The sequence below is a fragment of the Arachis ipaensis genome, chromosome B07, assembly GCF_000816755.2.
Source record: "Arachis ipaensis cultivar K30076 chromosome B07, Araip1.1, whole genome shotgun sequence".
Lineage (NCBI taxonomy): Eukaryota > Viridiplantae > Streptophyta > Magnoliopsida > Fabales > Fabaceae > Arachis > Arachis ipaensis.
Window position 1 is genome coordinate 121,563,282 of NC_029791.2, and position 10,467 is coordinate 121,573,748.

The following is a 10,467-nucleotide window of genomic DNA, read 5'->3' on the forward strand; positions in this document are numbered from 1 at the left end:
AAACATTTACAGTTTTTTCACAATTTCTACAGTTACATAATCCTATTCCTAAACAATTATTTTGTTCTTCTTTCCCACTATCTCCTTCTGAGCTTTCTTCTTCTGTCATAAGGTCTAATTGTTGTATAAAATAGTCTTCAGTTTCAGAAGAATCTTCATAAATCGATTCTTCTTCTGATTCTGAATTGATTAATATTGCTGTTAAAGCATGTTTAATCTCTTTATTTTCTATTTTATTTATTTTTTGTTCTGTCGTACATTTATTAGCATAATGCCCTTGTTTTTTACATTTCCAACATGTCACTTGTTTTTTCTTATTAGAAGTTTTAGGTTTTCCTTTAGGAGTTTTATGGAATTTTTTATAATATTTCTGTTCATAATAAAGGGGTTTGTCTATATTATATTTAGGTTTTTTATAAAATTTTTTCTTTTTAATTTTTTGCTGTCCACTAGGTGCTTTTTCAGGAGTTTGAATACTATGTACAGTAAAAAATTAATATTATTGAAAGATAAAATTAAATTAAAATTTATTTTTATATATCGTTTTTGTCCATAACGTTTTCGTCCTATTTAAGTCCCTAACGTTTCAAAATCGTCTCAATTTTTGTCCCGCCGTCAATTCTATTAACGGATCCCTAACGGCAGGACAACATTTAGTCAATTTTAAAACGTTAGGAACTTAAATAGGACGATTGAAACGTTAGGGACAACTTTGGGACTTATCCAAAATGTTAAAGACAAAAACAATACTTTACTCTATCATTTATCATCAATCATCAAACTCCAAAAATGGTATATGTGTGTATGTTTCACTTTGTTTAGAGTCACAATTAAGCAATAAAATGTTACCATACTTAAGGTTGATGACTTCAATACTCACGAGGAACTTTAAAAAGGTACAATAGGGTAAAATCTCCAATAATCATATTCATGTCAAACACAACAGCCTTCTGTCTAAAATTAAAAGTGAGTTAAGTCAGTTTGAGTGAATTTAAATTTATATATCTGTTTCGAAAGTTATCTAAAACGTTGATTTGGGTTTGAACGTGAGGTCTATATCCCTTAGTATGGCAGCGTCCGACCTCTTTGGTATCGAGGTGCTGCTTGTCCGAATTCTTCGTGAGAAGGTAGGAGGTGGTACCTGCAAGAGACTCCAATGCTTAAGTTAGCAAGGGCTTTAAGCAGGTTTTTAGTAGATTAGAACGTGAGTATACCTGAGGGGTATCAGTGTATTTATAGTAGAGTAAATAATCATCTTTGTTAGAGTAGTTCCATCTTTTCTGATGGATAACTGTTCCCTTTATCTTGAAAGTTTGTTAGGACTTGTCTTGTTAGAGAAGATAAAGATTTCAGTCGAGATTTCCGTAGGTAGTTACCTACCTTGAGTAGGTAAAGCTTTGCCCCGTTTCGCCGGTGTCCAACCTCTTTAAAGAGGTCGGGCTTATTGTGAAGGCCACCCTTCTTGGTAGGCCTCTTTGTCTTATTGGGCCTGGCTTTTATTTATTGAGCTAGGGTATGAATAATTCCCTTACTTGAGTCTTGAGCTTTCTGTAGGTCGGACTCAAGCAATTTGTGGCTTCTGCTTAGACATCGGGTGTCCCGCCCTTCTGTAGGTCGGATACTCGACGTGTTTTGAAAATTTTCAAACGTTGCTTCTTTAAAGATGGGCGAACGTTGCGCGGTAGTTTTTTCTTGAAATATGTGCATGTTTAAAGAGGAATAAAAGAGCCGTTTACCATTTGTCCCTTGTAAAAAGGCTTTTCAGCTCTTCTTCTCCCTTTTCCTTGTTTCTGAAAAAACTGCTTCATTTCTCCTTCACAAAGAACTTCTCTTGTGCAATCCGATCACTTCTGTTCCTTCCAAGATTTCTTTATCTTGGATTTTGAATATATTTTGCTTTCGCTAGCGTGAAGAGGAACGTCCGTGTTTTTGCTATTTAGGCGTGCCCTCCCTTTTTCTACAGTCTTCATCGAGGATGATTTTGTTTCCTCTTTTTCTTGTATTCTTATTTCTATTTGTTTGGGATTGCTTTGTTGTTGTTATTGAGTTTGCTTCTACTGTCTTTGCACTTTTTGTTTGAGAAAAGTCTATTTTGATTTTCTTGTTTGATGTGGAACGCTTGGAATGTTAAAAACGTTTGTCATCAAAAGATTCTGAAAGACTCTCTTTTCTCTGAAAGAATCTTCTTTTGTATTATGGTACCTGTTACCCTTTGTGTATTGTGTTGCCCCTAACGGTGTCACTTTAATGTGATGACGTTGCATAAGAGAGGCACCATTTGGTTGTTCTGTAGGAGAATTTTTTAAAAGAGTAGCTTTCTTTTTGGCTTTGTTGATTTACCCGACTTGTTTTGGACGAGGTCCGACTTCTTTTAGTAACGGTCTTCTTTACTTTTGCATTTGTAGGTGTAGCCTTTATGTCTCGCGCTGTTCTTACGTATATGTCAAACAAAGTCCCCCTTAGTCTTTGAGTTTGGGTAAACACCACCGTTCTTTCTTGTGCCCCTGTGACTGATAGAGAGTATTGTGAGGAATTTTGTAGGCATCATAATATATGTGAGAGCAGAAAAGATGAGAGGAACTATGTGTTAAAGGCCCCTGATCCAGAAGAGAGAGTGTGTTTTCCTCCCCTGGAGAATTTTGAGCAACCTTTCTTCTATGCTTATGATTGCTTTTTCACTAGGTTAGGTATCCGACTTTCTTTTACTGCCTTTGGTTTGGATGTTCTACGGTCTTGTAACCTTGCCCCTAGTCAATTGCACCCGAACTCTTGGGCTTTTATGAAAATGTACCAGCTCCTATGTCGGGAGCTGGTTGTCCGACCTTCATTAAATGTCTTCTTTTATCTTTTTGTTGCAACAAAACCATACAGTTCCATAAAAAAGTCGGGGTGGATATCCTTCCGAGTTGTACAAGGTCGGAAGGTTTTCTCTATCTTTGATGATTCTTTTCACGATTTTAAAAATTATTTTTCAAGGTCCGGAGTGTTGAGAGAGTCCGACCTTTCTTTTACCCGAAAATCAAGAATTTCCTTTTCTCTTGTACTGGCAAGATACCCTTATAACCCTTAGGCGTGAGGTAGCCGAGTTAGATGACATGGAGAGGGGTGTGGTTCTTTTAGATACCTGGGACCAGACTCCTTACTTGGATACGAAAAGATTTTTGGGAGATCCCAGCATTTTGAAGTTTGAGCTCAGTAGCTCCCTCTTCCCTTACTTGTTGACTTCTGTGTTTTATTATTTTCATTTTTTGATATATATTTTGTTTTGTTTTGCAGAAAGTGTGGCTAGTTCTTCGAAACACTAAGAAAACTGTTGTAGTCCGTAATCTTCAGCAGTAGAAAGAGGTCGGGGCCGGATCCTCTGTCCAATCTTCCCTGAGGAAGTCGGAGTCGGGTCCGTCCGAATAGAAGGTCATCATTCCTACTCCCCTCTCCAAACTTATTCCTTCTGAACCTTCCCCTTAGTCTCCTTCTTCCACTGAACCTCCCTCCAAGAAACAAAAAATGGAAGAGGAGGAAAGCATTTATACAAGGAACTTTGACGCCTTGGCTTGGAGGGAGAAGAACGTCCTCCCTTACCACCATTTGGGCACGGATGATGTGCCACTTCAAAACCACCTCCAGACTTTGGCGCGTGGAGGTCTTCGTACAGTCGGAGTTTGTACTACCCTTGATAGGGAGTTGAGGAACTCTTCCCATTCAAGCCACAACTAGTGCGTTGGTGGCTGCCCGGACCGATGTGGAGAGGTTGAATAAGATAAAAAAAGAATTGGAGCAGGAGAGGGAGACCTTGAGGACCGACCTGGGGAAAGCTCGGGAGAGAACGAGCAAGTCGGAGGCTTCTGCTGCCTTAGCTGAGGAGAAGACAAAGAGATATGAAGAGAGCTATACTCATGTCTTCAAGGAAAGACTGGCACTGGAGAAAGAGTTGGAAAAAATGAAAGAGAAGCTCGCCGACCTTGAGGAGTCGGTAGCATTGGGGTTGGATGAGATGTTCGAGAACCTAGAAGCTCAGGTTAAGGTCTTGGCTCCCGACCTTGATCTTTTCCTTTTCAGCATGGACAGCATAATGGTGGATGGCAAGATAGTCCCTACACCCGAGGAAGATAACGAGGAGCCTCCACTTAATCTGAAGACCTCGGGGCCTCAGGTCGGTCAGACCTCCACATCGGAAGCCCAACCCGAAGCTGCTGTCATGGAGACCTCTTCTTCGGCTCCTGTTGTTGTTTCGGCTGTGCCAGTGTCCGTCCATCCTCCAACTCCTTCGGCCAAGAAAAATGAGTTACAGGCGAGGACTTTACTCCTCTTTGAGCCTTTTGTATTTTGCTTTAGATGTACTGGTATGGCCCACTTATGGGTCTTATAACACTTTAATTTTTTTGCAATAGCTTGTAATTTTCTGAACACTTTTATCTTCTATGTAGTTGCTTTTCACAACTTTTTTATGAAGTAATGTTCAAAACTGTCTTTTAATGTTGTAAAGTACCCTTCCATTTTTTTTTTAAACGAAGTTATGTTCTTGTAGTGGGGTATAGTTTGCTTTGACTTTTGAGTCTCAGTAATTTTCGAACGTTTATTAGTTTCCTTACATAGATCCGACTTCGAGTAGTTGGCCTTTGTTAAGTTACTTTTGCAACTCGTTTTTTATCTATCCTTCTTAAGGTCGCTTTGTACGAGTTGTTTATATAACTTCTTACATTAACTTGTACCTCGTTGCTTCATCTTGCTGACCACTTTAGGTCGGGCAATGATTTTCGCAGTTTATCGAACTTAAATTAATGCATTCAAGATAGGAAAATTTTAAAGAAAGAAATGGAATATGAATTTTTATTGATGCTTAAGAAATTCCCTTACAAAAGCATACTAGGGGTTTGAACGTCCCTAGCCCTCATATTGGTGCCTTGTTAAAAAACCCTTGAAGTCAGGAAAAAGAGTGCACCCATTTAAACGAGGTTCACTACTTAGTTGTAGTATTTGTTTAAGTTACAAGCGTGCCAAGACCTCAGGAGCTCCCGCCCTTGAAGGTCGGACACTTTGTAATAATCTTTACCTAAGACCTCTACTATCCTGTAAGGTCCTTTCCAATTTGTAGCCAGATTTTCTTCTCCTGACTTCTGTATTCTGATGTCATTTCGGATTAGGATAAGGTCATTGGTACTGAAGTTTCTTTTGATCACCTTTTGGTTGTACCTTAGAGCCATCCTTTGCTTTAGAGCTTCCTCCCTAATCCGAGCTCTTTCTCGAACTTCATGGAGGAGGTTGAGCTCTTCATTTTGCGCTCGGGTATTAACTCTTTCATTGTAAAATATGACCTTAGGTGATTCTTCAGCTACCTCTATGGGGATCATTGCTTCCATTCCGTAAGCAAGTCGGAAGGGTAATTCTCTCATTGTGGAATGTGGAGTGGTCTGATATGTCCATAAGACTTAAGGAAGCTCGTCAGCCCAAGCCCCCCCCTTTGCGTCTTGTAGTCGACATTTTAACCCGGCTAATATGACTTTGTTGGCAGCTTCAGCCTGTCTATTGGCCTGGGGTGTTCTACCGATGTGAACTAGTATTTTATTTTTAGGTCGGCCACCAAGTTCCTAAAGGTTGAGTCGGTAAATTGAGTCCCATTGTCCATGGTGATGGAGTGGGGAATCCAAACCTTGTGACAATGTTCTTATACAGGAATTTCTTACTTCTTTGAGCAGTGATAGTTGCTAAGGGCTCTGCCTCAATCTATTTAGTGAAGTAGTCAATTCCTACTATGAGGTATTTGACTTGGCCTAGTGCTTGTGGAAAATATCCGAGTAGATCAAGGACCCATTTTGCAAATGGCCATGATGAGGTAACACTAATGAGCTCTTAAGGAGGTGCCACATGGAAATTAACATGTTTCTGGCAAGGTGGAAATGCCTTAACAAACTTGGCTGCCCCCTTCTGTAAGGTCGGCCAGAAGAAGCCAGCCCGGATCACTTTTTTGGCTAGTGACTAAGCTCCCAAGTGGTTTCCACATATGCCACTATGTACGTCCTCCAAGACTTCCTTTGTGTTGGAGGTCGGGACACATTTTAAAAGGTTTGTTGAGATCCCTCTTTTGTATAAGATATTGTGGACCAGTGTGTGATTTTGTGCCTCTTTTACGAGCCTTCTGACTTCCTTTTTATCCTTGGAAAGTATGTCAAATTTGAGGTAGCTGACTATAGGAGTCATCCACCCTAAATGTTGATTTGATATAGTCAATACTTCCTCCTCTTTTGATATGGATGGTGATTGCATAGTCTCTTGAATGAGACTTCTATTGTTGTCCCCTGGCTTGATGCTGGCTAATTTTGAGAGGGCATCAGCTCGGGCGTTGGATTCTCGGGTTATATGTCGGACTTCACTTTTCAAAAAGTGTGTCAATTGTTCTCGGATTTTATCCAAGTATTTCTTCATAGTGGTGTCTTTAGCTTGATAAGTGTCATTAATTTGCGAAGTTATTACTTGCGAATCATTGAACACCACCACTTTTTCTGCCTCTACTTCTTTAGCCAGCTTCAAGCCAGCAAGTAAAGCTTCATATACTGCTTGATTGTTGGAAGCGGGGAACTCGAACCTTAAAGAGAGTTCTATCCGAGTTCCTTGGTCACTTTCTAGAATGACACCTGCTCCACTTCCGTCTTTGTTTGATGACCCGTCTACATACAAACTCCATATAACTGGGTTTTCCGGACTTTTCGTATATTCAGCGATAAAGTCGGCAAAGTATTGAGATTTAATAGCTGTCCGAGCTTCGTACCTCAGGTCGAACTCGGACAGTTCCACCGCCCATTGTAGCATTCTTCTGGCCAAGTCTTTTTTTGTAGAATGTGTTTCATTGGTTGGTTAGTGCGGACTATGATGGTATGAGTCTGGAAATACAGTCGAAGCCTTCGAGATGTGAAAATAAAGGCATAAGCAGTCGGTTTTTTATTATATTAATTATTTTATCTTTTTAAGCAAAAATTCCAATATCAAGCTAATTATTGTGGTCCGTTAATTTCTACTTCTTTTACCTATAATAATATAAATTATTTTTGAACATCTAATGAATTGATTATTTTTCAGTCAATATTAATTATTTTTTTTAATTTCTTTTAATTTTATCTTAAATTCTAAATACTAAATCTTAAACTCTAAATTCTAAATTTCAGATTTGAAACTTTAAGTCCTAATTCTAAATCATAAAACCCCTAAAAATAAGGATTTACAAAAAAATAGTTAATATTATCTAATTAAAAATTGATTCCTTATATTTATTCTTATTGTTATGAAATATTTAGACTCAAATATGTTAGCAATCCAAATCCAAAGTGTAATTGAAAAGTGCTGCTTATAACATTTTTATTCTGGCACTCTTGAACTAGCTAGTTTGGTCCCTTCTAATATATAGTTCACAATCTCCGCTCATTGTGCAAACAGAAGTAGATCATTCCTAATTTCATCAAAATTCTGTTTTGCATATTTGTATAATTGTTTAAATAACGGAGAAGAATACAAAGAAAAGAGAAAAGTAAAGACAAAAAATTAAGTGTAACCTACTAGCTATCCAAAATCCACCACCAGCTACAGTGAAACACCTTGCACCTACACCCAGAGCAGCAGCACTTTGCACCAATGCACCCCTATTTTCATTTTATATTTAAGTGGTAGAGCAGAGTAAGAGTTCAAAATCAGAGGCAAATAATATAAGATATTGAAAGAAAGCAAAAACAATTAATAACCAAGTTAATAAAATAGAAAAACTCACCACAAACACAGTAGAGCAGTGATCTCAACAAGGACCAGAGCCACCCAAAGACAGTGGAAGACCGTATACAACTTCCAACCAAGGGGATCACGAGCACAAACCGCGTATGAAACTGGTCACAACACGAAACCAACTTGCAGCATAGGAGAAAAAAACAACAGAAGCGTGCAGCAGAGACTTTAGAGGAGAGAGTGACGCAAAGGTACGGCAAGAGTGGGAGGCTTGTAGCCCCAACAGACGATGTCTGAATGTGATGTGAAGGTGTTTGGCTTAGATTAGGGTTTTGGGTAAAATAGTGGCTGATGAGGAATATAGACATGGGTGAAACAAAAAGCTAAAAGTTTGGTTGTATTTCAAAAATCTACTATGTAATTTTGGGCCTAATTTGTACCGTTAAACTAAATCAAACTTTTATAAATTATATTTGTGTAAATTGATCCTTAATCATAATAATGCAATTTAAGTTGTTAATTAAGTTGCATATAACGTTAAACTTCTATTAATACGAATTAAATTGTTCGTTCGTTATATTTATTATTTTTTCTTTTTAGTAAACTAATTTTAAATGTTAAATTTTTTCTGCTTAAACAACAAATTTAAAACTACTTCTTAAATGGTGATAATGCAATATAATTCGGTTGGAATAGATATATTATTGTTTCATTTGAATTTCAAATAAATTTTGAACAGTTATAATTTTTTGTTATTCGAAACGCTATATAAATACTTTTACTCTCTTCTAATGACATAGACGTTAGCATATTATCAAATTATCTTTTCTAATATCATTCTATAAAAGCATTATCTACTCCATATTTATTTATTTATTTGGCGTCACATTCATCCAGGTCTCTATTTTAGTTCTCAATGCTAATTCATTCCTGCATGTGCATCCAATAATCTTTACTCCCAACTTATATATGCAAATATCTTGTTAAAAAGATTAATTTTTGCCATTAATTTTTTTTTTATTTCACTGACCCTTTTGGTTTCGCTTTGATTATTTATGCTGTATTTAAAATATTGAATTAACATTAATTAATTTATTTATGTATTAAAAATATGTTCCTAAATATTTTCTATTTTAAAACTTATCCAATTATCTCATTGAAAAGATAAATTTTTTCTAAGTTTAATTTTATTTTGCTGACCTTGTTGGACTTATTTTCTCCATATTAGGCTTAGCTTTTTGGCTCTTTGGACTACATACACAAGGTAAGTAACGAAAGAATAAAATTCTTTAATATTTGAATATATATTTATTGAGCTCTTTTATTTCGTAAGTACATACTCTCTAAATTATCTATTTTTTAATTAATATTATAAACCCTAAATATTAATTGTTGAAAACGGAAAACTTGTATGTTCAAAGATAAATCAACAACTTATTTGGCAGACTATTTGATCATTATTTTAACTTTAATTAGGTTAGAAAAATATTTATTCCCTCTTAATGAATATAAAACTGTATTATAAACACGTTTACAAAATCAATCTTTAATAATGATTTTTCGTGTTTAATAAATTATTATTTGTTTAAATAAATTTTGTAGTTTTACACACTACATTTAAAATAAACATTGACGTCGTTATCCAGGACCTAGAAGTTAACACCGTACGATGACAGACGATATCTCTGAAGATTTTTACATAGTTTCTGACTCTAAAGCCCTAGAAGAAAAGCAACATAACTGCGATTGTGCATAAGTCATACATCCCCGAACTAATAGAGGGAAAGGTGTGGCTAGAAATGCGCATCCTTCAAACTCGGAAGGACACAAAATAAGCTCAGAAGTGCACCCACCTGAAATATCCAGACCAAAAAATCCCACAGAAATTATGGGACTTGTCTACGGACATCAAAACCGATTAGAACAAGAACAGGAACTAGAACGACAACGAGAATCTGAAAGAGTCCTGAGAAGGGAGGTACGACGATGAAGGAAATTAGAAAGAAAAGCTCTTGAAATTGGAATCCAACTTAGTTGAGGTCACCAACCAAAGAACAAACATTGCCATGCATGTTGATCTCAATAAAATATCAGGAAAAGACAAAGAAACTTTAAATTGAATTTGTTTTAATTTATGAATTCAGACATTTTATTTTTTCTTGTATATTTATACTTGAATGTAAACATAAAATATCTTATGGTAAACGAGGTAATATAATTACAAAAATTTGTTCACATGATTAAATAAACATATATTTAATTGATTATTTTTTTTACTCAAAACAAATCGAAAGATAGTGTTACGGTTTAAGTAACAGTGATTCAAACATATTTTTTAAAATAAATTTTTAGAATATATTAAAAATTAAATATAGACAAACCCAATTTACTTACTAATCAATACTTCTATATTTTACGAAAGGCAACATTATGTTATTATAACATTGAAGGAAGTGGTGAGAACTTAAGTAAATTATACCCTATTGATTTTTTAAAAAGAGATAACATTCAAATGTGTAAATGAGAATTTAAACTCATTTTACGACGGTTGAAAGAAAACTGCCGCTAATAATAAAAAAAGCTACCAATTCCAAACGGCAAATTAATTTGTTACGTAATTTGAGGAATTATTATTCACATACTTTAAGCGCTGAACGCTAAAATAAACTTTAATATTGGTAGTTTTGCTAACAAACCATATCCGTAAAGTTAATTTTAAAGAGCTAGTTTTGCTAAGAAACCATTATCTTAGCTTTGCAAAAC